At 39.1% G+C, this 27,497-nt stretch overlaps 1 non-coding gene across 1 annotated transcript; it reads left to right on the top strand.

Moving 5' to 3' along the window:
- The first annotated feature begins 11,118 nt into the window (after positions 1 to 11,118).
- On the top strand, positions 11,119 to 11,225 carry LOC129672634 (U6 spliceosomal RNA). The gene has a single exon (XR_008719523.1). It is a non-coding gene; the product is annotated as a U6 spliceosomal RNA (small nuclear RNA).
- The last annotated feature ends 16,272 nt before the right edge of the window (positions 11,226 to 27,497 follow it).

Below are 27,497 nucleotides of genomic sequence, written 5' to 3'. Positions count from 1 at the left end.
TGGGGAAGAAAAGCAGGAAGGCTGACAAGGCAAAACCAGTAATGCCTATCACCACGTGACTAGTACAGGCATCCACAGACCCTGTCTCTTAAACTCTTATCTCCACACTCTTAGGTGTGACCACCTTTGAAGATAAGGTTTTTACAGAAACTGCAGAGTTAACCTAAGATCATTGTGATAGTCCAACTTGACTGCTATCCTAAATAAGGTAAAATTTGGGAGCAATCAAGTAATAACAGTTTAGATCCCAACATCCACAGAACAAGCAGGGTGAGTGCCCTGAAAACGCCTGTGCCTATGGTGCAGAGAGATTCAGTGCCCTCTCCTCTCACATGAACATTTTTTAGGGTGCAATTTGGGCACAACAGTAACCCAGAGAAGATGCCAAGTAAACATAAAAATGGCCATTTATAAACCAGGGACAAAAGTATAAGATAGCTGTTCCTTTCATAGTCCTTAGGAGGAACAAATGTGACTTTTTAAATTTTTTATTTAACTTTTATTAATTACACTTTATTTATTTTGTATCCCCCCTAAGCCCCTTCCTCTTCCCCTCCCGATCCCACCCTCCCTCACCTTTCTTCATGCATGCCCCTCCCCAAGTCCACTGATAGGGGAGGTCCTCCTCTCCTTCTTCCTGATCTTAGTCTATCAGTTCTCATCAGAAGTGGCTGCATTGTCATCTTCTGTGGCCTGGTAAGGCTGCTCCCCATGAACCAAGACAGCCTTTAAAAAGACCAAAGGAAATTATCTTGGTTATTCTTGGTTGTTGTTACATTGATTTTTCATATGTTTTCCATGTGCAAACCTAACTATAATTAAATATATTTTAAAGAGCTGACAAGTCTAGTTTTTTATTTTTTTTATTGTTTGTTATTATTTACATTTTATTAACTCTGCATCCAAGCTGCATCCCGATCCTCCATTCCCTCCCAATCCCACCCTCCCTCCCTCAGCTTCTCCCTGTCCCTTTCCAAGTCCACGGACTGGGGAGAACCTCTTCCCCTTTCATCTGGCCCTGTTTTATTAGGTATCTTCAGGGCTGGCTGTGAAGTCCTCCTCTGTGGCCTAGGAGAACTGCTCCTCCCTTGCGGGGTGGGGAGTCAAAGAGCCTGCCATTGAGTTCCTGTCAGAGATAGTCTCTGTTCCCCCTACTATGGGAAACCAATTGGTTATTGAGCTACCACGAGCTTCGTCCGAGCAAAGGTTATATCCATACATGGTCCTTGGTTGGAGAAACAGTTTCAGAAAAAAACCCTGTGCCCACATATATTTGGTCCTTGTGGGGCTCCTATCCTTTCCCTGTCATACTTACTCCCCTTCTGCCGAAGGTTTGGTTATAAGTCTTAGTATCTGTTTTGAAATGTTGCTTGGTAGGATCTTTCAGATGCCTTCTGCGGTAGACTCCTTTCATATGTCCAATGCACATCTCATTTGTCTTTCTGAGGATTGATCATCTTACCTCCTGTCTGCTTTCTTGTTTATCTCCTTTAGGTGTATAGACTTCATTATGTTTATTATATCTTGTGGGTCTATATAAGCGAGTATATACCATGTTTGTCTTTCTCCTTCTGGGATACTTCACTCAGAATGATCTTTTCTAGATCCCACCATTTGCCTGCAAATTTCATGATGTCCTCCTTTTTGATTGCTGAGTAGTATTCCATTGTGTAAAAATACCACAATTTCTGTATCCATTCCTCTGATGATGGACATCTGGGTTGTTTCCAGGTTCTGGCTATTACAAATAAAGCTGCTACAAACATGGTTGAGCAAATGTCCTTGTTGTGTACTTGAGCAAATTTTGGGTATATACCTAGCAGTGGTATAGCTGGGTCTTGAGGAAGCACTATTCCTAATTGTCTGAGAAAGCGCCAGATTGACTTCCAAAGTGGTTGTACCAGTTTACATTCCCACCAGAATGGAGGAGGGTTCCCCTTTCTCCACAGCCTCTCCAGCATGTGTTGTCACTTGAGTTTTTCATCTTGGCCATTCTGATGAGTGTAAGGTGAAATCTCAGGGTTGTTTTGATTTGCATTTCCCTGATGGCTAATGAGGTTGAGCATTTCTTTAAGTGTTTCTCTGCCATTCGATATTCCTCTACAGAAAATTCTCTGTTTAGCTCTGTTCCCCATTTTTTAATTGGATTACTTGGTTTGTTGCTTTTCAGCTTCTTTAGTTCTTTATATATACTGGATTATTAGCCCTCTGTCAGATAAAGGGTTGAAGATTCTTTCCCAATCTGTAGGCAGTCGTTTTGTTTTGCTGACAGTGTCCTTTTCTTTACAGAAGCTTTTCAGTTTCATGAGCTCCCATTTATTGATTGTTGCTCTTAGAGCCTGTGCTGTTGGTGTTCTGTTCAGGAAGTTGTCTCCTGTGCCAATGAGTTCTAGGCTGTTCCCCACTTTTTCTTCTAACAGATTTAGAGTATCTGGTTTTATGTTGAGGTCTTTGATCCACGTGGACTTTAGTTTTGTGAAGGGTGATAAACATGGATCTATTTTCATTTTCCTGCATGTAGACATCCAGTTGGACCAGCAACATTTGTTGAAGATGCTGTCTTTTTTCCATTGAATGGATTTGGCTGCTTTCTCAAAAATCGAGTATTCATAGGTGTGTGGGTTTATTTCTGGATCTTCTATTCGGGTCCATTGATCCTCCTTTCTGTTTTTATGCCAATACCATGCAGTTTTTATTACTATTGCTCTGTAGTACAGCTTGAGATCGGGGATGGAGATACCTCCAGATGATCTGTTGTTATACAGGATTGTTTTGGAGATTCTGGGTTTTTTGTTTCTCCATATGAAGCTGAGAATCTTTTTTTCAAGGTCTGTAAAGAATTGAGTTGGTATTTTGATGGGAATTGCATTGAATCTGTAGATTGCTTTTGGCAGGATGGCCATTTTCACAATGTTAATCCTACCAATCCATGAGCACGGGAGATCTTTCCATCTTCTGATATCTTCTTCCAATTCTTTCTTCAGAGACTTGAAGTTTTTCTCAAACAGGTCTTTCACTTGCTTGGTTAGTGTCACCCCAAGGTACTTTATGTGGTTAGTGGCTATTGTGAAGGGTGTTGTTTCCCTAATTTCTTTCTCGGCCCTTTTGTCTTTGGTATACAGGAGGGCTTCTGATGTTTTTGAGTTGATTTTGTATCCTGCCACTTTGCTGAAGGTGTTTATCAGCTGGAGGAGTTCTCTGGTTGAATTTTTGGAGTCGCTCATATATACTATCATATCATCTGCGAATAGTGACACTTTGACCTCTTCCTTTCCTATTTGTATCCCCTTGATCTCCTTTAGTTGTCTTATTGCTCTGGCTAGGACTTCAAGTACTATGTTGAAGAGGTATGGAGACAATGGGCAGCCTTGTCTTGTCCCTGATTTCAGTGGGATTGATTTAAGTTTCTCTCCATTGAGTTTGATGTTGGCTATAGGTTTGTTGTATATTGCCTTTACTATGTTTAGATATGTGCCTTGTATCCCTGATCTCTCCAAGACTTTAAACATGAATGTGTGTTGGACTTTGTCAAATGCTTTTTCGGCATATAAGGAGATGATCATGTGGTTTTTCTCCTTCAGGTTGTTTATATGGTGGATTACATTGATGGATTTCCGTATGTTGAACCACCCTTGCATGCCTGGGATGAAGCCTACTTGGTCATGGTGGATGAGATCTTTGATGTGTACTTGGATTCCTATCCACCCAACATCATGTTATTTTTTTCTCTCTCTCTGAAAAATAAAAAAAACAAAAAATCAAAACAAGCTAAAATGAAAAGAATACCCATTAAGTACCAAAACAAAAGCACACAAGAAAATATGGAGTACTTTCTGTGTTGGTCAACTACTCCTGGGCATGGGACCTACCCTGAAGTGTGTTTGATATATTCAACGACACTTAATTGTAAAAAAACTGATCTTCTCTATCCCAGCAGGTATCAATTGCAAATAACTTCTTGGTTGGGGTGGGACTTTGTGTTCACTTCTCCTTCTCGGTGCTGGGATTTCATATGGTTTGAATCTGTACAGATCTTGTGCATGATGTCATAGTCCCTGTAAGCTCATAAATGCATCAGTCCTGTTGTATCTGGAAGACATTGTTTCCTTGGAGCCATGTACCACCTCTGGCTCTTACAATCTTTCTGCCTCCTCTTCTATATAGATTCCTGAGCCTTGGGGGGGGGGTGATAAAGTATCTCATTTAGGATTAAGTGTTCCAAAGTCTCTCACTCTCTGCCCATTGTTCAGTTGTAGATTTCTTTCCTAATTACCATCTACTGCAAGAAGCAGCTTCTCTGATGAAGGTTGACCAGTGCTCTACTATATGAATATAGCAACATGTCATTAGGAGTCATTTTATTGCTTATGTTTCTTTAGCAGATTATTTGTAGGTTTTCCCCCTCTCTAGTATCAGGCTCCTGGCCAGTTGAGCAGTGTTAGGTATGGGTTCCATATCATACAATAAGCTTTTTAAAATCTAATAAAAATGGTTGGTTATCAAAGTGAATAAAGTGTAATTAATAAAAGTTAAAAATGGTTGGTTACTTGCGTAACATCCCGTTGTTGCACATGTAACAGTATATGTTTCAGGAAGGGCTCTGCTGCAGGTCTTGGGACTTTCTCTTCTGGTAGCATGCAAAGTACCTTCTAGCACCATCAATACCAGTCAGAAGTAGTGAAACCTTCAACTGAGCACTAGCTCAATTTCTCCATATTCAAGAACTTCTGTCTTCATTGAAAGGGTCTTACTATCGGGTTATGGAGAGTAAGAAGTAGCCTTGGCAAGAGCGTGTGATGTTTGGCTGGGGAATGTATATGGGGCCATATTGAAACAGCATCTTGCTTATAACTTAGTCTAGCCTCAAACTCATAATTCGCCTGCCTCAGTCTCCCAAGTACTTGGATTACAGGTTAGAACATATCTTTATTTGTAAAATGAAGTTTACTTCTTAAACTGGAGTATGTTCATTATTATGAAATAAAATATTTTTAAACACATTTTAAAAAGAAAAATTTTTACATATATGTTTGAAATATTAATCTCAAAGGTTAGAAAGAAGCAATGTAGTAAATCAAAGAAAGTAGAAAAAACATGAAAAATTTAAAACTATGTAGCAGAGAGAAAATCAACAAATTATAATCCAATTATTTAAAACAGTTAACAAAATTAACTGTTGTTGAAAAGGACTCATGTCATAAAATTTAAATAAAATCATAACCCACACATGGTTTGTACTTAAAAAAATCTAAGGGCTGGAGAGATGGCTCAGTGGTTAAGATCACTGTCTGCTCTTCCAAAGGACCCAGGTTCAATTCCCAGCACCCACTTGGCAGCTCACAACCGTCTATACCGCCAGTTCTAAGGGATCTGACACCTTCACACTAATGCACATAAAATTCAGTAAATTATTTTTAAAAATCTAACAAAGTATTATATAGAGGTATGTTGTAATTATGAAAACAGATTAAATGTCAATTTTATGGAAAAGCATATTATACCAAAATAGCTCAAAAAAGACACAAAACTCTTAAGTAATAAAGAAGAATCTACCCATTCATGGTATGAGAACTTTGGTTCTAAGCAGTGACCAAGAACAGAAAATTAATGGCTAAATTCACCTGGGGACATAGGCACAAATCCTATGTCCCTAATTGGACATATGATTGGACCATAACATTTCTAGCAAAGAGCATACATGGAAAAGCTCTATCTTTCTGGTAGTCTTTAGAGTAGGCAAATGTTGGCACTTCTGGATCAAGTTCTGGTCCAGAACCATGGAGTCTCTCATGGTATAGATGGGTAAGTTGACATCTGTTATGGGTTCAGGTGCCCCCTTTACCTCCTCAAATATGTTGAAGTCTTAACCTCTTTATCTGTGAATGAAGCCTTATTTGGAAATAGATGATCAACTTTACTGAGAATGAGGTCTTTAGAGTTGTCCTTGAATTAGTATGACTTATGTTCTTGCCAAAAAGGAATATGTGGGCACAGATGCAGTCATGTAGGGAAGATGCCATGTGAAGAGGCAGGATTGAATTGACAGAGGTAGATGCTATGCTTCTGACAATTATGAAACTTGGTAAAATGCAGGTAACAGATTCTCCTTTATGGCCCTGAGAAAGAAGCACTGAGTTTAGAAATATGATTTCCAAGATTGTGAGATGACACATCTGTTTCTATTATTCTTTAAATGTGGTTCTTGATTATGATAGCTATAGAAAACCAACAGTGTTCCGAGGAGAGATGAAATCCCCTTATGTCATTACATACCAGGACTCAGGCCAAACTGGTTAAAAGTGAGTTCTTCCTGATTTTGTTCTCTATTAAACTGGGCAATTTCCTAGGGCTCTAGGCCTAAGAGGACAGAATTTCCCAGATTGTTGTTGCTGTATTGTGTGGGTTTCATTCAGTAGAGATCACAGGGAAGGGACTGAGTATGCCTCCATCCAGTGTTATACCTTGGGCTAACAGGTTTGGTTTGTGCCTAAACTTTTCCAGGATGGACTACATATATTTTTTTTATAAATTATATTAAGTGCTGTAATTGCTTTAGTCATGGCCTCTTTTACTCCAGGCTGTCCTCAGATTGATTGTGTAGCTGGGGATGAACCAGGACCATTTCTTATTGATAGGAGGTTTGTGCTCCTGGGTCACAGTCTTCAAGAATAATCTATATTGCTTTTGTTAAAAATTAAGTTCATAGTTGCAGGAGAAAAAAGTGATAGGCTTTACTGAAAATGTAAATTATGCTGGCAATATGCTCGCCCCTCAAAACACAGATATACACTTGCCTAGCCATTTATACAAGCAAGGGAGGGCTCACTTTGCTGAGGAGATAGGTAAAGTCTAAGTTCAAGCTGAGGTACAGAAAGGTGTTATTGGTTCCAGTCTGCTGGTACTTGGGAGCTGGTGATGAGGCTGAATAGAGAAAAGGTCCTGTATAACCTTTTTGTAGCCTCTATGCTCCTTAGCCTGCTTTTGAACTTTCTGCACATAGTATAGTTCTCAGAAGTTGCCTGTCTCTGGCTGGCAATGATGCGGTTAGAGGAAATGTACAGCCATGCTTTGGTTTTTATGTAGGCAGTGGGGATGTAAACTCAGCTCACTATATTTGTGGAACAAGTGCTTTTGCCCACTGAGCTGGTTATCTTGCTAGCCCCTCTACAGAACTCTTAAGACTGATCTACTATGTTCAGGTAGTTTTATAAAATCCCAAAGTTATTTTTAAAATTATAGTTTTATTTTTTTGTTTTGAGTGTGTGCACTGGAGTGGAGGCTAGAGAACTTGTGGGAGCCAGTTCTCTACTTCTACCATGTGTGGGGGACTCAGGGGATCAAACCAAGGTCATCAGAATTGGTGGCAGGCAATTTTATCCAGTGAGCCATCTTAACAGTTCCTTCAAAATTATTTTTAATGCAGGGGACTAGGGTAACATTTAGTCTGCTTAGAGTAAGAAGCACAAATTGCTAATAGTATGTTTTTACTACTTATGCTACTAAAAAAGATGGTATGTGGGGGGAAGAGAGAGTGGACAGAATGATCTCTGGGGCTCAATGTTTCTTAATATTAGGAAAAGAATATAATTAATTAAACAGACCTAGTGATAAGTACAAGACTTAATCTGAGCCACTTAACTGTTTTCTATTAAAATTATTTCTACTCAATCACAATGTAATTTAATTATTACTTACCAAGTACCTAGAGGAGATAAAGCATGGATCATGGGTTTCTTGATACTTTAAATTGTTCTTGGTTAAAAGCTCTGTTCCAGCTCTGAACATAATCCCTTCTTAGTTCTTGATCTACTCATCTTTTTTAACTTACACAATAAAACTAGGCTTCACTGTTTTACAAGACCTTCACAAAACTGCCCTAGTGCTCTATAATTGCTCTAAGTCAGTATTTCTTCAATTTTGTCATGGGAAAAATTTTCCCTGGGGAGGTAAGCAAGTGCATGCTCTTGCCTCTTTCTCCCTCCCTCTTCTTGATCCTCTCCCCCTTCTCTCCTCTCACTGTCTTTCTTATAAATGCAGAGAGAGAGAGAGAGAGAGAGAGAGAGAGAGAGATACAGTGAGTATCCTGCAGTTTAATAAATTCAGGGCTTAAGCATGCTGGGCAGGCCTCCAGCACTAAGCTATAATTACAGCTCTAAGAAGTTACTTTGAAAAAGTTGAAGATCAAACTATTTTCTAGGTTAACTAATTACAATCTCAATGTGAAGGCCCTACGATTTTGTTCTTTGACATTGTTCTTTTACATTCTCACATTTCTTCTTAGATATTTAAGTATACTCTCTCTCTCATTTGTGATTATACTCTTCATGCCTTCAGTTATCCATTATCAGTCTTGGTCTGAAAATATAGTACAAAACAATACAGTAAGGTGGGAGAGAAGAGGATGAAGAGAGAGGAGAAAACAGAGGTTCACATCACTTTAATCAAACAATGGAAATAAATGCAAGCTCTACTGTTAACCCAAAAGACATCATCATGTTAGTAAACTATGAATTAATTTCCTAAAGCGAACAAAGTATCTAACAAATTTATACTTAAAAAACAGCCAGACACAGTAGCAGATGCCTGTAATACCAGCACTCTGGAAGACCGAGACAGGTGGATTTGTGAGTTCAAAGCCAGCCTAGTCTACAGTGTGAGTTTCAGGACAGCCAAAGCTACACAGAGAAACCTTGTCTCAGACCCCCCCACCTCCAATAATCTGATGAATTTCTTATCACAAAGGAAAGTGGAGAGTTAGAAATACAATGGCTGTATGAGCTTCAAGATACCAGAAAGACTCATGTGTGTGTACACACATGTGCACAGGCACCTGCTGCTTTTTCAGTTGGAACCAGAAAAAGAACAATCATCAACCATTTTTTTCTATTCTGTGAGGATAAGTACTGGGACCGCCTATCAGGGTAGAAAAACAAGAGAAGATAAGATCTTAGCTATGGTCTTGAGAGCAGATACTTGCTTCTAACCTCAGAAAGGGGAAGTGGTAGACTTTCAGAGTGTTGTTTTTAAACACTGAAGTTCTCCCCAATGCTGGAACAATGCACACATCCCCCAAGATTATAAGCAACAATTTTAACAAAAGTTTATTGTACTAAAAATGAGTCCTGTCCTCTAATACTTTCAAAACACGTTGAGAAGAAAATTTCCCTAAGTCTTCCACTCCCAAAGCTCTCTGCTTCAAGTCTGGCTAGGGAGGCTCTAGGGATGAGGTCAACATAGGAAAACAAAAGGGAATAGGTACATATGATTTGGAAAAAAAAAATACCACACTGTTTCATATCTTCTGCATATACTAATGAGCTATGCAAATCTCATAAATAGCTAGAATGGAAATGTGCATTTGTGTTAGCTTTCCACCACTGAAACCCCTCACAGTGAAAAAACAAAGTTACTTGGCTCCCTGTTCTATATGCTTCAGTACGTGACTGATTCCTTCCACAGCTTTGGGATTGTAGCAAGGCATTATGTCATGGTGGTCATGTACAGCAGAGCAAATCTGCTTGCCTCAGGAGATCAATGTCCTCCTTTGGCCCCTGAGGAAATTAGACATACATGTGGTGTACAGACATACATGCAAGCAAAATACTGATACACATAAAATAAAAATAAGTAAGTTTAAAAATATTTGTAATTTCTTAGAACCTAAAATATCCTATAATATAGTACACAGTTTCATGCAGTGTTAGTTCTAGATAATTAGTTTAAAGCCAAAACAAGACTAAGTGATCTGATGAAGATGTCTGGAAGAATCTTTAGAACTTTATGGGAAATGACTGCAGTGGTCTCTTCACAGACTAAGACTATGGAACTGAAAAAAAAAACCAACAATGAGTGATCTTGTTGCTGTTGCATTTTGGTTTCAAATGATAATTCACCAGCACTTTACCAGCAAGGGATTAACCTTCAATAGAAGAGAGATTTGAGTGAAAGCCAGCACAGGTGTATCTCTGTGAATTCAATGCCAGTCTAGGATAGCTGGGGCATGCATGGAGACACCCTGCCCCCCCAAAGACTTTGAATGATTTGTAAACTAGAGTACCCCAATCATGCTGGACAGCAGTGTCTTCTTAGGGGACTTTATTAGTGCTTTAGAAAACAGGCTGGGACTGTTGTTGCTGGAATCCTGGAATTCCTAGGCTCTGGGCTCCACCCCAGCACTATAAGAAACAAACAAACAAATGCCACATATCATCCAGTTTGTGTCTTTGAATTCCTTTTCCATAAGTTCCCATAGTGTTTTTTACTTCAAACCAGCCGATGTATTTTGGCTAGTTATCTCTTAAGTTGTGCCTAATTGCAATGGTATTTTCATGGCAGATTGATTTCCATTATAGACCTGAGTGAAATCACATATATCACTTTGCTAAAACCTTTCATTTAGATATCCTTTTTTCTTAAAGGAAAAAAATGCATTGCATAAAACATATTTCTTTATCTCATTAAGACTGATTTAAAAATGGTGAGCAAAATTTATTCCTTAACAAAACAGAGGATGCTGCGAATAGCCTGGAGTTTTGTTTCTCAATGCCTGAAGATGTTCATGTGAGAGTAACAGGGGATCTTGGCTATCAACAGCCAGCCATTGTCCTTGCACATGACTAGGATCACAGTCTGAGACTATAATAGCTGAAGAACTTCTTGTCAGGTAATTTTGGTCATTAAGATGGGAAAATAATCATTTTAGACAGATGACATACTTGTCTTCATGAATTATTTTAGGTGTTCAGAAAGGATGAATCATATAGACAGGAAGATAAACATATGCTGAATGGTCTTCACACAATTTAGTCCACTTTGGTATCACCTTGATAATAATAGAGACAAACTGGTGATTATGAGGAAAATAAAAGAGATATTTGGTTAAGAGCAAAGCATGATATGAACACTGGAGTTTGGAGCTTGGGTTATTGTTTGCTTGGTAAAGTTCCTGTTGGGCAATCATGAGGACTTGGACTTGGATCTCAACACCCAAGTAAAGGATGTCTGGTAGAGCACTTCTATGAACCTGGGCTGAGGAGACAGGGACAAATGACTCCTAGTCAGCCTACCCAACCAGTGTGTTCCAAGTTCATTAGGATTCTGTTTCAAAAATATAATGTGGTGCTTGCTTCGGCAGTACATATACTAAAGTTGGAACAATACAAAGAAGATTAGCATGGCCCCCGCGCAAGGATGCCACACAAATTCGTGAAGCGTTCCAAATTTTTAGCTGGTTCTTTGAGAAAATCAACAAGACAGACAAACCCTTAGCCAAACTAAGTAAAAGGCAGAGAGACACTACCCAAATCAACAAAATCAGAAATGAAGGAGGGGGGCATAACAACAGACACTGAGGAAATCCAAACAATCATTAGTAGTTCTTACTTCAAAAGCCTATATGCCGCAAAATTTGAAAATCTAAAGGAAATGGATAATTTTCTTGATCAATTCCAATTACCAAAGCTGAATCAAGACCAGGTAAATAAATTAAATAGTCCTATATTCCCTTGTCATCAAAAGTCTCCCATCCAAAAAAAAAAAAAAAAAAAAAAAAAAAAAAAAAAAAAAAAAAAAAAAAGCCTAAGGCCAGATGGTTTCAGTGCAGGATTCTACCAGACCTTCAAAGAAGAGCTAATACCAATACTCTTCAATCTATTCCACAAAATAGAAACAGAAGGAACTTTACCAAACTCATTCTATGAAGCCACAGTCACCTTGATACCTAAACCCCACAGGGACCCAACAAAGAAAGAGCATTTCAGGCCAATCTCCCCTATGAACATTGATACAAAAATAGTCAACAAAACAGTCACAAACTGAATACAAGAACACATCAAAGATATCATCCACTATGACCAAGTAGGCTTTATCCCAGGTATGCAGGGGTAGTTCAATATACGGAAATCCATCAATGTAATCCATCATATAAACAAACTAAAAGAAAAAAAAAACACATGATAATCTCCTTAGATGCTGAAAAAGCTTTGGCAAAATCCAACATTCATTTATGTTTAAAGTCCTGGAGAGATCAGGGATACAAGGCACATATCTAAACATAGTAAAGGCGATATACAGCAAGCCTATAGCCAACATCAAACTAAATTGAGAGAAACTTAAAGCAATCGTACTGAAATCAGGGACAAGGTAAGGCTGCCCACTCTCTCCGTATCTCTTCAACATAGTTCTTGAAGTCCTTGCTAGAGCAATAAGACAATTAAAGAAGATGAAAAGGATTCAGTTAAAAAAGGAAGAAGTCAAAGTATCACTATTTGCAGATGATATGATAGTATACCTGAGTGACCCCAAAAATTCTACCAGGGAACTCCTACGGTTGATAAACATGTTCAGGTAAGTGGCTGGACACAAAATTAGCTAAAAAACAAACAAACAACAACAACAACAACAAAACACCAAAAAAATCAGTAGTCCTCCTGTATACAAAAGACAAATGGGCTGAGAAAAAAATTAGGGAAACAACACCCTTCACAATTGCCACAAAGCACATAAAGTACATTGGTGTAGCTCTAACCAAGCAAGTCAGACTTGTATGAAAAAAACTTCCAGTCTCTGAAGAAAGAAATAAAAGAAGATATCAGAAGATCGAAGATCTCCCATGCTCATGGCTTGGCAGGATTAACATAGTAAAAATGGCCATCTTACCAAAAACAATCTACAGATTCAATGCAATTCCTATCAAATTACCAACACAATTCTTTACAGACCTTCAAAGAAAAATTCTCAACTTCATATAGAATAACAAGAAACCCAGAATCGCTAAAACGAGCCTATACAATAAAAATTCATCTGGAGGTATCTCCATCTCTGATCTCAAGCTGTACTATAGAGCAACAGTAATAAAAACTGCATGGTACTGGCATAGAAACTGGCTGGTGGATCAATGGAATCTAGTAGAAGACCCAGACATAAACCCACACACTTATGGACACCTGATCTTTGACAAAGATGCCCAAACCATACGATGGAAAAAAGATAGCATCTTCAACAAATGGTGCTGGTCTAATTGGATACCTACATGTAGAAAAATGCAAATAGATCCATACTTATCATCCTGAACAAAACTAAAGTCCAAGTGGATCAAAGACCTCAATATAAAACAAGACACACTAAACCTGTTAGAAGAAAAAGTGGGAAAGAGCCTTGACCTCACTGGCACAGGAGACAACTTCCTGAACAGAACACCAACAGCACAGGCTCTAAGATCAACAATCAACAGATGGGACCTCATGAAACTGAAAAGCTTCTGTAAGCAAAGGATACTGTCATCAAAAAACAAAACAACAACAACAACAACAAAAAAACAACAGCCTACATATTGGGATCTTCACCCACTCTATATCTGACAGAGGGCTAATTTTCAGAATATATAAAGAACTCAAGAAGTTAAACAGCAACAAATCAAGTAATCCAATTAAAAATGGGGTATAGAGCTAAACAGAGAATTTTCAATAGAGGAATACTGAATGGCAGAGAAACACTTAAAAAATGTTCGAAGTCCTTAGTCATCAGGGAAATGTAAATCAAAACGACCCTGAGATTTCACCTTACACCCATCAGAATGGCTAAGATCAAAAACTGAAGTGACAACACATGCTGGAAAGGATGTGGAGAAAGGGAAACGCTCCTCCGTTGCTGGTGGGAATGTAAACTTGTAAAACCACTTTGGAAATCAATCTGGTGCTTTCTCAGACAATTAGGACTAGTGCTACCTCAAGATTCAGCTATATCACTTCTAGGCATATATCCAAAAGATGCTCAAGTACAGTTACTCAACCATGTTTGTAGCAGCTTTATTTGTAATAGCCAGAAGCTGAAAACAACCTGGAAATCCCCCAACTGAGGAATGGATACAGAAATTGTGGTACATTTACACAATGGAATACTACTCAGCAATTAAAAACAAGAAAATCATGAAATTTTCAGGCAAATGGTGGGAATAGAGAAGATCATCCTGAGTGAGGTATCCCAGAAGCAGAAAGACACACATAGTATATACTCACTTATAAGTGGATATTAGACATATAATATAGGATAATCATACTAAAACTCTGTGCACCTAAAGAAGCTAATCAAGAAGGAGGACCCTGGTAAACGGGATGGACATCGGAAGAGGGAGAAAACTGGGAACAGGACAGGAACCTATCACAGAGGGCCTTTGAAAGACTACCCAGTAGGGTATCAAAGCAGATGCTGAGACTCAGTCAAACGTTGGGCAGAGTGCAGGGAATCTTATGAAAGAAGGGAGAGATAGAAAGACCTGGAGGGGACAGGAGCTCCATGTGGAGAGGAACAGACCAAAAAATCTGAGCAAAGGGGTCTTTTCTGAGACTGATACTACTCCAACCAAGGACCATGCATAGAGATAACCTAGAACTCCTGCACAGATGTAGCCCATGGCAGCTCAGTCTCCAAGTGGGTACCCTAGTAAGGGGAATAGAGACTGTCTCTGATATCAACTCAGTGGCTGTCTCTTTGATCACCTCCTTCTGATGGAGGAACATCCTTACCAGGCCACAGAAGAAGACAATGCAGCCCGTCCTGATGAGACCTGATAGACTAGGGTCAGATGGGAGGGGAGGAGGACCTCCCTATTACTGGGCTGGGGGAGGGACATAGAAGAAGAAGAGGTAGGGAGGGTGGGATTGGGAGTGGACAAGGGAGGGGGCTACAGCTGGGATCCAAAATGAATAAAGTGTAATAAATAAATAAATTTAAAATAAAAAATATAATGTGTAGAATGACTGAGAAAGACATCAGTGCTGAGATCCCTAGCCCCAACCTATGCATGTCTGCACACACTTGTACACTGTCATGCACGCATTTATGCAAACAAGTATATAACCACATGTGCATTCAAATCATTGGTGTTTGAATATGTATTGTGACTTAAGTTCTTAAAGTGTATTGCAGACACTCATTCCAAATGAAATAAGGTCTCAATTATAAAATAAAAAAAGGATAGAAAACTCATTTTGAAAGGAAATAGAGTCTTAAGGGCCTATTATATTATTTACATTTAAAGACACTACAGAATTTCTCTTACTCTCTCCTCTTCTTCTTTCCTTTTATTCTATTTCTTTCTATTCTTGTCAAGATTCGCTTTTCCCTTTCTCTCAGTTGCTTTCATATAAACACACAAGGATGTCCAGGACGTGGTAAAGTCTACAAGTTGAGAACAAAGGAGTACGGCTTAGAAATATACCTTTACAAATGATTAAAGGATGTTAATGGAAATAGAACCCCCCCCCCCCCGTGTGTGTGTGTATAATGTGTGTTCATATAGATTATGTGGAGGCATAATCTATAAGATCTGGAAATGCAATGAACAAAGTGGTAAAAAATGAGGTGAAGCCAAAAAAGTTTATAGCCTTTCAATCATCTTTACTAGGTTGTTAGGTTAGGAACACATAGTGAGTGGATTAAGTATCTTCCCACTCTGGCATCTTCTACTTCCACAGCCATTTCACCTTTGTGGCCTGTGAAAATCCTTCTGTCCCTCAATCTCCTCACACTTTTCTGTTTTTTTTTTTCTTTTATCCTTTTGACCTCATCCAAGTTTATCTTTTAATTATTTGTAAAGATGTAAAAGCAAAGACTCAGTATGAGGAATTAAATACAATTGATCCTCTAATAAAATCTGCCCTATGCCAATGTTTAAAGGTTGTCATTTTATCTTTGGTTCTCCATGTGAATCAAGCTTGGTAAGTGGGAGATGTTACAGATGTTTTGCTGTGTGAAACATGTCTCTTCATCCAAAGTTTTCCTTCTTTCCATCCTGCCCACACAAAACTCCAGTTTCTTTCTCCCTCAAAGCTACCTCTCCCCCTATCTTCTAAGTCATGACTTAATACTCTGTTCAAATGTCTGTAGCACTAAGTTGACATCTGCTTTTAGCAAAGAAAAAATAAATGTTTATGAAGAGATCCACTTTATCTAGATGGATTTTAAGTGTTTCATTTTTCTTACTGGGAAATATCAAATATTGGCCTTACATCTAATGCTCTATTAGTTAAATTTTTTAATGTGGTTCTATAATCTGAGCAAATATTTCCTTATCACCCCAAAAGAAATGTGGATGCCAAAGTTTCTGAAGACTGCATGGGCATCTGAGTAAGATTTGAGAGGCCTCCTTCCTGCCCATCAGCTCATACTCTGCATTTTCATCTGTGGAAATCTGACATTATCCTTGGCTGTCAAGTGTCAGTCACAATCATGCCACTACTGAGCCTCCTGTCAGGCACCCATCCAGCTCACAGAGGCTAGATTATTACTCATAATAGGAAAGCTAGTTATGGTCTGAAGAGGTCCCCTCACCCCTGGTGCCTGGTGGAATCCTGATGAAAAATACTAGCTTCATAATGTCAGCATTAGAAACATGCTATACTTCACTTCTATTTAAGTCAAACCTTGTTACTCCCCCTTTACTTAATAATTTGGAAATTTATGACCTTTTACTGGACATTAGATGTGTGGATTATTTTATATTCAGAATATCCTTTTATGTTTTCCTCATTGTTTACCTATTGCCATGTAAAGATAATACTCTTGAACTTGTAATTTATTTTAAAAATATAAATCAATATGGAATCAGAACTAATATTCAAAGAACAACTTGTGGTCTGTGCTCTTGGACTTCTGGGGAGATCTACTTGAAATCTGAAAGTCTAAACATGCATTGGTTGTTTGGACTACCACCCCTTGTATGGTGAAGAGGAATGGCTCCCATGGATTCATGTGTTTGAATGTGTGGCCCACAGGGAGTTGCACTATTAGAAGGTGTGGCCTAGTTGGAGTAGGTGTGGCCTTGTTGGAGGAAGTGTGTCACTGTGGGGGTAAGCTTTGAGGTTTCATATGCTCAAGGTATGTCCAGTGTAACACAGTTTTCTTTTGCTGCCTGGACTGAGATGTAGAAATCTCTTCAGTACTTCTGCATGCCAGCATGTTTCCAGACATGGTGATAATGGACTAAACCTCTGAAACTATAAACCAGCCCCAATTAAATGTTTTCCTTTGTAAGAGTTGCCATGGTCATAGTGTCTCTTCACAGCAATAGAAACACTACCTAAGACACCTTGGTAAACAGAGTCAATTTTTAAAATTTATTACAAATTATTCTGAATATTAAATATTAAAGGTGAGCCGAGATGCATTTTCTTTGAAAATGAGACTTATCATTGAAAGTCTACTTTGATTTTTCAATGCTGATACTACTTTTCAAATTGCTTCCATCTATAATAAATTTCTGTATCCAAAAAAAAATTGGTGTTTGCACTGGAACCTGCTTATTTCCTTTGGAAACTGAATGCAAGTTTGCAGAGCCTCTCCTCAATGATGAGTTCTGTCTGTTCCTACTTTGAATGATAAAACTGCAGCCACATCCCATCTGTTGTCACAGAGCACTGCAAACACATTTTTATCCCCCCCCCCCACACTTACTGCACTGTTACAAAATCATCTATGTGAGTACAGTCCTGTAAACCTGCCTTTACTGCACTGGTTTTGTGATAAGCCTTCAATAGCTGTAAGACTATTATAAAGGAAATCCTTCAGTACTCATATAGTTTTGTTTGTTTGTTTAGGGGAACAGGTTGGCTTTCCCCCCCCTGGGAAATTAGTGTGCTTTTATCTGATAGAATTTGTGAGTTGTTTTACTAATGACATTTCTCCCATTTCTGACAAAAAACTGAGAGCCAAATTCCTGGTGCATTGAAGCAGTTACATCCTTATTGTCATCTCACTGTATGATCCTATCACTGCCTTTTCTTTCTTACTCACCTCCAGTGGATTTTATTGCTCATGTTGTACTTCTTTCTTTCATTCCCTTCTGGAAATTCTTCTGAATAAAGTCCTAAGTATGACTCCCCTCACTTCCCCTCAGCTATGAACTCCTTCAGAGTGGACTAGGATTTGCTTCTTTATCAATTTGCACTGAGATCTGGCAAGGATTTTATTATATGCTTGGTAAGTATTTCTTAAAGTAAACCAAGAGGCTCACTATTTTATAATTGAAAGGAACCATCTGGTGATTTGAGCAATGTGATTTTTCTCTTCCATGGTAAGGCAAAAGAAATGACTGTAAATCCAAGTGTCACCTATAGACAAGAAGAGAGCAGCCTCTCCTGTGAATACTAAAGGAGACTAGATGAACTAAACAAAGTTCCTTATTTTTAAATAAGGATCCTGACTGTAGTACTTTCATTAAATGTGCATATGCAAAATTATAGTTATGAAGTTGTAATGAAATAATTTTATGGTTGGGGTCACAACACGAGGAACTGTATTAAAGGGTTTTGCAGCATTAGGAAGGTTGAGAAATCACTGCTTAAGGAAATAACCAAGACTGTCCTGAATTGATGTACAAGAAAGAATTCCCTGTATTTGGAAGTTTTTTTCCCTAAACAGAATGATTCCTTAACTCAAAAACAATAAAGTAAACATGCTGCCTAGCTAGTATCTTCTCAGTTGGTCCATTTCTCTCTCTCTCCCTCTCTCTCTCTCTCTCTCTCTCTCTCTCTCTCTCTCTCACACACACACACACACACACACACACACACACACACACACAAAATCTTAATAGGCAATATTTCATTTCAAGGCCGATCTTTCATGCCATCATACACATGTGAAATTGTTGCAGAATTAGTGATGGGTGGAATCCTTGCTATGATCCTCTTGGGAATGTTTTAAATAAACCAAACTTGAAGGTTTTAATGGTCCAAAATAATGGCCCAAGCTAGAAAAAAACCTAAGAACAATCAATGTCTCAGCATTTAAAAGGGAAGCTTCCAAGAGAAATGCTACCACATTTATAAGTACAGAACTGACCAGAAACTCAACAGAACACAGACATCACCCACGCCTGGTGTTTCAAATGTAAAGCAACAATATATATGTGTTGTTCCATATGTTATCTAGTACAGTGAAACCTACTCCCACAGCCTCATGAAAACCAATAGTAAAACCTGCAGTAAAATCCACCTGGATTCAATGGTTCTTTTATGTTGCTAGGCTAGTATTAGCCACAATAAGAATACATACCATAGCCAGCTGGGAATGCTATTAATCAGGGGCCCTTCTTACTACACTAATGCATATTGTGACTCTTAAAATATACAGTGCTTTTAGACTTATGTAGGCACATAAAGAGAAGCATCTCCCATGTAATTAGTATCCCTAGGCTCTTCTTCATAGAAATTGTTCCAAATGGAAACAAAGAAGGAAAAGTGTTCTTGAGAATTAATTCTAGTCATGTCAATCAAAATTAGTTCCAGAAACAGGCACTGCAGCAGCCTTAGCACATAAGAAAATGTGTTTCCCTGGAGCAGACCTTCAGACCCACAATGCAGAACATTGTGATTATTCTAAAAGCCAACAGTGTTTTGAATACACAGGCTTAAAACACTTCAGGAAAAGACCTTTTATAACAGTTAAAATAAATAATTCTTGAGATTTAATTATTTCAAACCATTAATGATTGATTTGCTGAAGCAATAATTTCAAAAGGAAGAGCCTGAATAACTTAACATTTTCTTCTCCAAACTAAGCTTAAATCCTTGGGAACCGGTATATTTCTATTGTCATGATAAAATACTTAAAATCTATAGTGTCACTTTGTTCTGTTGATTTGAGGTCTGATTTGAGGTTAGCACAACATGGGAGGGAGAGTATGTTGAGGCACATTGTTCTTGTGGGGCCAAAAAGGGGGAAGAGACAGAGAGAGAGGTTGACTTCTCCTTCAGCGGCACATCACTCCTAACTTCTATCAATTAGACTCCATACCGTAATGTTTAGTCACCTCCAAACAGAGCCACAAGTTCATGACCAAGATTTAGTCTAGGAGCCACTGAGGGGCATTTAAGACCTGAATCTTAAGAAGTACAATTTAGATTATGGATAATATACTATCATATTTATGGTAGACAGATCCTAAGATGAGGATTAATAGTCTACATTCCCTAATACTCATGTCCTTCTATAATGTACATTTGAAATTGGGATAAACCTAGTCACTTGCTTTGAAAAAACAATGGATGCTACTCCAACATTAGGTTACATAAGACTTCCGGGCCAGTGAGATAGCTTAGCAGGTAAAGGTGCTTGTCACCAAGCCTGGAGACCCAAGTTTGGTCAATCCCCAGGACTCATAGTGGGAGAAGACAACTGACTCCCGCAAGTTGTCCTCTGATATCCACACCTGTGCTGTACTATGCATACAGTGTTCTGCAATAAGTATAATTTACAAATAAAATAAAGGAGTGGGGCGGCAGTGGTGCACACCTTTAAACCCAGTGCTGGGGAGGCAGAAGCAGGCAGATCTCTGAGTTTGAGGCCAGTCTGGTCTATAAAGTGAGTTCCAGGACAGCCAAGACTACACAGGGAAACCCTGTCTCAGAAAAACCAAACAAACAAACAAAATAAAGGATTTTATATAAAGGCTGACTTTTGGCTGATTTGTCCTCACCTACTCTCTTGCTTATGCACTGTGGGTCAGGTGCAAGATTTGAGGGAATCCTTGACCAGAACCTCTTGAGGGGTTGAATCCACTGTCTCTGGAATCAGTATAGAATGATCTTTACCCAGCTGACATCAGTATAGCCTGTGGAGAGACCTGGAGTTTAGAGGGTCCATCTAAGCCATGCCTAGGTGATTGATTCCCAGAAACTGAGATAACACATTTGTTCTTGGACAGTGAGCCATGACACCCTTTCTTTGGCATCAATAGATAATGTGCTCAGAACAGTGTTCAGAGAAGGCCAACAATGCTTTGCCAAAGAAAGGACTAAAGTACTAAGGTTAAACCATGCACAGAATGTAACAGTAGAAAGCAGTGGTTTAATTAATCTGACCAAACGCAGATCTTCATATGAAATGTAGGTGACAAAAATCTTCATTTCATTGACACTTTTAAAGTAGTTTTCATTGACACTTTAAAAGTAGACGGCCAACATTTAAGCTTTTGAAAAACTGATACATTCATAGTCACGGCATAGGCCCAAGCGAGAGCTATGGTTTAATGACTTCAACTGCTTTGAGAGAAAAAGCAGCCTCCAGATTTTTGAAAACTGTTGGAGCAACATTATCATAGTGACCAATAGTAGAGGAATTATGAATAGCAAAGCTAATAGGAATCTACTAGCTAGCTGTAGGGCCTCTAAAACTGATGAGTCAAGTAATTAAAAGCACAGGAAGCCAGCAGGTTGGTGCTTTTTTGTTTGTTTCCCTTCGGTTTTAAATGTATATATTCACACACGTGCATATTTGTATCTGTAGGTAAGCCTGGACTTTACAATACTTACATTTCACAAAAATTTCTACATGTGAAACACTACATATGGAACACATATTTTCTGTTCTGTCACATTTTCTATGCATATGGATAAGAATCCTATGACTTGACACCGTGCTAACAAAAATGACCCAGAGTTTAGAACACATCGGGCATAGAGGATGCTTTTTTCCAGAAGACACTGATCACATAAATAATATACAGTACTTAAGGCATGTTCATTTGAAGTGACTTTTAGCAGATCACTATAGCACCTTGACTTCTGAGTAAATTACCATATGATCTCTAGAATTCATTGAGTCCCTCTATAATATTTTGGAGCAAGGTTTTTTTCTTTAAATTCTCACTTTATTTCTTGTTCTATTTATAAGTAAGGTTAATATACTCTTCTTTTTTTTTTTTGACATTGAAATTCTCAGCATTTATGCTCCAAACATGAGGGCAGCCAAACTTGTAAAAGGGGCACTACTACAGCTTAAATCACATATTCCACCTTGCAGACTGATAATGGGAAACTTTAAGAATTCACTCTAAATTTCATGATATATGCTGTAATTTCACTAAACTTACCATTAAGTTACTATTCTTTTATTTACGTAATTTTTAATGTGATTCTTTGGAAACTTTTGCATAAATGGTATGCCTTTGCAACTTGTATGCAAACTATGACTTACTATTTCCTTCACAAACACAATACAATCTCTGCCATGATGAATAAAGTGTACAATGTTTTATAATGAACATAAAAATAAATCATATAGCTGTAAAAGGAAAAAAAAAACAATTCACTCTAGCCAATAAAGAAGTTCTACAGACAAAAAACCAAACAGAGAAATGCTAGAGCTAACTTATGATATAAACAGAATATACCTAAGAGACTTTATAGAACATTTCACCCAAACATAATATATCTTCTTCTGAGTACCTCATGGAACCTTCTCCAAAAATTGACCACATACTCAGAAACAAAACAAGTTTCAACAGATACAAGAAAATTGAAATAATGCCCTACATCCTAACAGACCACCACAGATTAAAACTGGATCTCAACAATAACAGAAACAGCAAAAAGCTTACAAATTCATGGAAACTGAAAAAAGCTCTACTGAATAAAAAATGAATCCAGACAGAAATTAAAAAAAAATAAAAAACCTTCCAGAATTTGTTTAAAATGAATATATAATATACCCAAATTTATGGGACATACTGAAAGCTGTTCTTTTTTTTTTTTTTCCTGGATTTCTAATTTTATTTTTTTCTTATCAGTTACATTTTATTAACTCTGTATCCCAGCCGTGTCCCGATCCCTCATTCTCTCCCAGTCCCTCCCTCCCTCCCTCATCTCCACCGTGCCCCTTGCCAAGTCCACTGATAGGTGGGACCTCCTCCCCATTCATCTGATCCTGTTTTCTCAGGTATCTTCAGGACTGGCTGCAAAGCTCTCCTCTGTGGCCTAACAGGACTGCTCCTCCCTTGGGGGGGGGGGGAGGCCAAAGAGCCAGTCATTGAGTTCCTGCTAGAAATAGTCCCTGTTCCCCTCACTATGGGAAACCAATTGGTTACTGAGCTACCACAGGCTACATCTGAGTAGGGGTTCTAGGTTACATTCATACATGGTCCTTGGTTGCAGGTCAGCCTCAGAAAAGACCCTGTGCCCAGATATAGTTGGTCCTTGTGGAGCTCCTATCCTTTCCTCGTCAGACTAACTCCCCTTCTTTCTTATGATTCCCTGTACTCTGCCAAAGGTTTGGTCATGAGTCTTTGCTTTGAAAACACTGCTAGTTAGAGTCTTTCAAATGCGCTCAGTAGACTCCTGTCAATGTTCAATGCGCATCCCCTCTGTCTTTCAACACGAGGATTGATAATCTTACCCCATGTCCGCTCTCTTGATTATCTTTTTTAGGTGTATAGATTTCATTATGTTTATCATATCTTATAAGTCTATATAAGTGAGTATATACCGTGTTTGTCTTTCTCCTTCTGGGATATTTCACTCAGAATGATCTTTTCTAGATCCCACCATTTGCCTGCAAATTTCATGATTTCCTCCTTTTTGATTGCTGAGTAGTATTCCATTGTGTAAAAATACCACAATTTCTGTACCCATTCCTCCGTTGATGGACATCTGGGTTGTTTCCAGGTTCTGGCTATTACAAATAAAGCTGCTATAAACATGGTTGAGCAAATATCCCTTTTGTGTACTTGAGCAAACTTTGGGTATATACCTAGCAGTGGTATAGCTGGGTCTTGAGGAAGCACTATTCCTAATTGTCTTAGAAAGCGCCAGATAGATTTCCAGAGTGGTTGTACCAGTTTACATTCCCACCAGCAGTGGAGGAGGGTTCCCCTTTCTCCACAACCTCTCCAGCATGTGTTGTCCCTTGAGTTTTTCATCTTGGCCATTCTGATGGGTGTAAGGTGATATCTCAGGGTCGTTTTGATTTGCATTTCCCTGATGGCTAATGAGGATGAGCATTTCTTTAAGTGTTTCTCTGCCATTCGATATTCCTCTAACATACTCTTCTATGGTCTAACCCTGGACCAATTTTGGCTAACATCAAAAGCTCAAAAGATAGGCACTAAAAGTCAAACCAACAAAGTTACAACATGGAAACAATGACCTTTTATTCCAACTTAGTCTTGAGGATATGTTCATTCTTTTTCTCAAAGGTATAACTTGCTTATCTTCAAAGGCTTTGATATAGTGCTGTTTAAAGGGGAGAGGGGACATCTTCAGAGAACTGTATGATAGGGCCCATGATATTCATGGGGAAAGAAAACTGAGTGGAATAGAATTATAATTTTTGAAGCATATTTCTGAGCATGAGTTGATCAGAGAAGTTAAAGATTAAAATGTCATGTGAGACGTATACGGCACAGCAAGCTCTGTAGCTTTCAGTCTTAGTTTCTTTTTCTGGAAGTATCTAAGGAGGGGGATTTGCCTCGTTTTCTCTCTTACTCTGTATGCAACCCCCATTCCCAGATGTGGTGGGAAATGGGAAAAGGTTGGGATGTCAGGATTCTGCTGAAATTCCATAGAGTATAAAATACAGGAAGAGGGTCCTTTAATATCACTTGAATTTTATTTATAACATCTTGATTTGTGTCTTGCCTTTGTACCAATAAAACCGGAACTAGACCCTCTGTGTCAAATTTGACTGGGACTAAAATTAGATATGAAGGTTGAAAAATGGCCCAGCTTCTCCTTCCTCCTTTACATCTTGTTGCAGTTTGAATGAAAAGAAGGTGGCTCACAGAATTAACTAGAATTGCAACTGTCTAGATGTCTGTGTGCTTTGAGCCAGCTATATTTCTGTGGGAAGGTATCCAATTCTTAAGCCTTGGTTATGTAGAGGTAGCAGGCAGCTGGTGGAGATGCCTATCTACAGGATATGTGGGTGCTAACTCTGATCAACATGGCATGACAGCAGAGTGCTTATTCAAGATAATAATTATCTCAATTTTCTTTTACTTCACACTAAAACTTCATCTTCATCAATTTAAAACAAAACTAAAAACAGGCCAAAAGCAATATCCAAATATCTTGAACCCTAACTGCCTCTCATGAGGCTTAAGGACCACATTTATTTATTATCTTCATCCATAGTTCCACTGTCCTCCTGCTGATACCTCAATTTAATTAATCACTATCATAATTTTTTTTTCAGTTTTCAGACTGTCTTGACTGTACTCCTTAATCTCCCAATTTCAAGTGGCTACTCAAATTTTGCTGTGTCTACCTCCAAATATCTCTCCTTTCCTTCATTTATTTTTCTTGTACTGTACTTAATATCCTACTGTACAATATACTGTGCCTACCACAGTATATATAGTAAGACAGATACAACTGCTGCCATTATAGGGAGGTCCAAATCAGAGACAAGCGAGAAAACAATTTCATAGTAAGAGTATAAGCCTTTCAGGTGAAGAAGATTCAGGTAGTCCATGGAGACAAGTCTAACTTTGGGTTACCAGAGAAGATTGGTAATGGCTTAGTGGACATATTAAAGCTCAGAAAAAAATATAGGCAGAGGAGTCCTTTATGTGTATTTCACACAATTTTTTAATTTGTATTTCATACATTTTTAAAACTAAACATGACTGTGGAGAAGATTTTATATTAGACTGCAGTTAGAAACACTCTCACTCTGCCCTGCCCTACTGATATTTACAGGATGTGTGTGTGTGTGTGTGAGAGAGAGGTGTGAATGCCTTAGCTGGGGAGATATCTGAATTGGTAAAGCACTTATACCAGCTTGAGAATTCGAATTTATCTCTCACACCCGTGTAAAACTGGGCACAGGGGTACGTATCTACAGTCCCAGAGCTGGGAAGGCAGAGACAAGGGAAGGCAGAGACAAGCGAATGCCTGGAGCTCTCTGGCTGGTCAGCCAAACTGTTGGTGAGCTCCAGGTTTAATAAGAGACACTGTCTCAAAAATAAGGTGGAGAGGAATAAAGAAAGACATGATACACTCATTCCCTCCTTGCTTCTCCTTTCCCCCTCCCTCTCTCCCTCCTTCCCATCCATCTTAGCTATCAGTTAGGCCTTCTAAAGGATTACTTTCCTTTAACATATAATGTATTGAGTATTAAAATGTCCATAATTTTCCCACTAAAAAAGTCCAACTAGCAACTGCTCTAAGGTATACAGTGCTATCCCTGTTGCTCCAGGCTCTGCCCACCAGAATTCTGGCTAGGAAATCATGCAGATGGCTCTTCTCTGAGCACTGCTTGGCTGTCTCTTTAGTCTTCTCAGCACAGCAACAGTATCTCAACTCAACAAATGAGTTAATGAAAGATCACACTATAGGAAGAGGACACTGTAAAACCGAGTTAAAACAGTCTTTGACTGTAATCAGGGATCAAGAACCCTATTTATACATTCACCAAGTTCATGTCAGTTTCTTCTTACAGCCCCCAAGACACAAATGTGGTGGTTTTATGTGAGGGAGACAGATGAGAAATACTTAAGCATACACATTACCACCATAATCAGAAGTAGACAAGAGGAAAAAAAAAAAAAAAAAAACAACACAACTGCGATCCTCTGAGAGCTTTTCTGAGAAGGTGACTCCATGGGATCACTCTGCATGGTGGAAAGGAGCTGGTCTGCAAAAAGGGCAGAAAAGAGGAGACCCCATCAGCCTCTTCCCGGGAGTCCCATGCCCGCACATCTTTTTCTTTCTATTTTTCTTGTCTTGAAAATAGATTTTTTTTCACACAATATATTCTGATATAGTTTGCCTCCTCCAGCTTCTCCAAGAACCTCACCATCTTCCTCCCCAGCTGAATCTAACCCTTTCTGTCTCTCCTTAGAAAACATATGCATTTAAACAATAATAAAATAAATAAGAAGAAAACAAACCAGAATAGGACAAAACAATCAGAAGGAAAAGAGCCAAAGAGCATGAGTAACACATAGACACACACACTCATACAATAAGGAACTCCATAAAAACAGAAAACCGGAAGAACCCGTAAGGTTAAAAAAAAAGGGGGGGGGGCTGACAAATCATTATGAGACAAAGAACCTCCAAGACTGCACTGAGTTCCTTTTGTTTTGGCCATCCACTGCAGAGCATGGAGGCCCCTTCACATCTTCACCTCTAACGTCTTCCTCACCAGGGGCTCTTCTCCCCAGACGACTCGGTCGATGTGCGGCCTGGCTCCTCCAGGCTTGTTCTGCTTCTGACAGAACACCTGGGTCTCTGGGTGGTAGGTCTGGGTTAAATGAGCTCTCCACCACTAGCCTGAACAAGTCCCATGCCGGGGCGCATCTGCACTGTCCAGGAATTCTGTACCATTACTGAGCGGCGGAGCCACTGAAGGAATTAGTACTCGGAAACCTTTCCTTCTCCTCCCCTGTTCTGGTCACCTGCTTATTCTTCCACGTTCCCGTAAGGTGAGAAGGTCAGGGAACTTCCCTTGACCCTGCCTGGCTCAAAGACAAGGCTGTTGGCCCACGCCGGCGGCCCGGGAGACCCCACCCCGACCCGAAGGCGCCGGAATGACGTCACTGGGGCGGTGGACTGCGCGCGGAGCGTGACGTCACGGGGGCGGGCCGACCCGGCGTGAGGTCACCTGGTGGGCGGGGCCAGGCTCTGGCCCCAGTGTCGTCACGGGCGGGGGCGGGCCTCGAGCGTGTCAGCGCAGCCGAATCAAAACAAGCCCGAGACCCGCCTTTTCCCTCAGGT

The sequence above is a fragment of the Psammomys obesus genome, unplaced genomic scaffold, assembly GCF_907164565.1.
Source record: "Psammomys obesus unplaced genomic scaffold, mPsaObe1.curated_primary_1811, whole genome shotgun sequence".
NCBI classification, from domain to species: Eukaryota; Metazoa; Chordata; class Mammalia; order Rodentia; family Muridae; genus Psammomys; species Psammomys obesus.
This window is presented reverse-complemented; position numbering and strand designations above follow the sequence as displayed.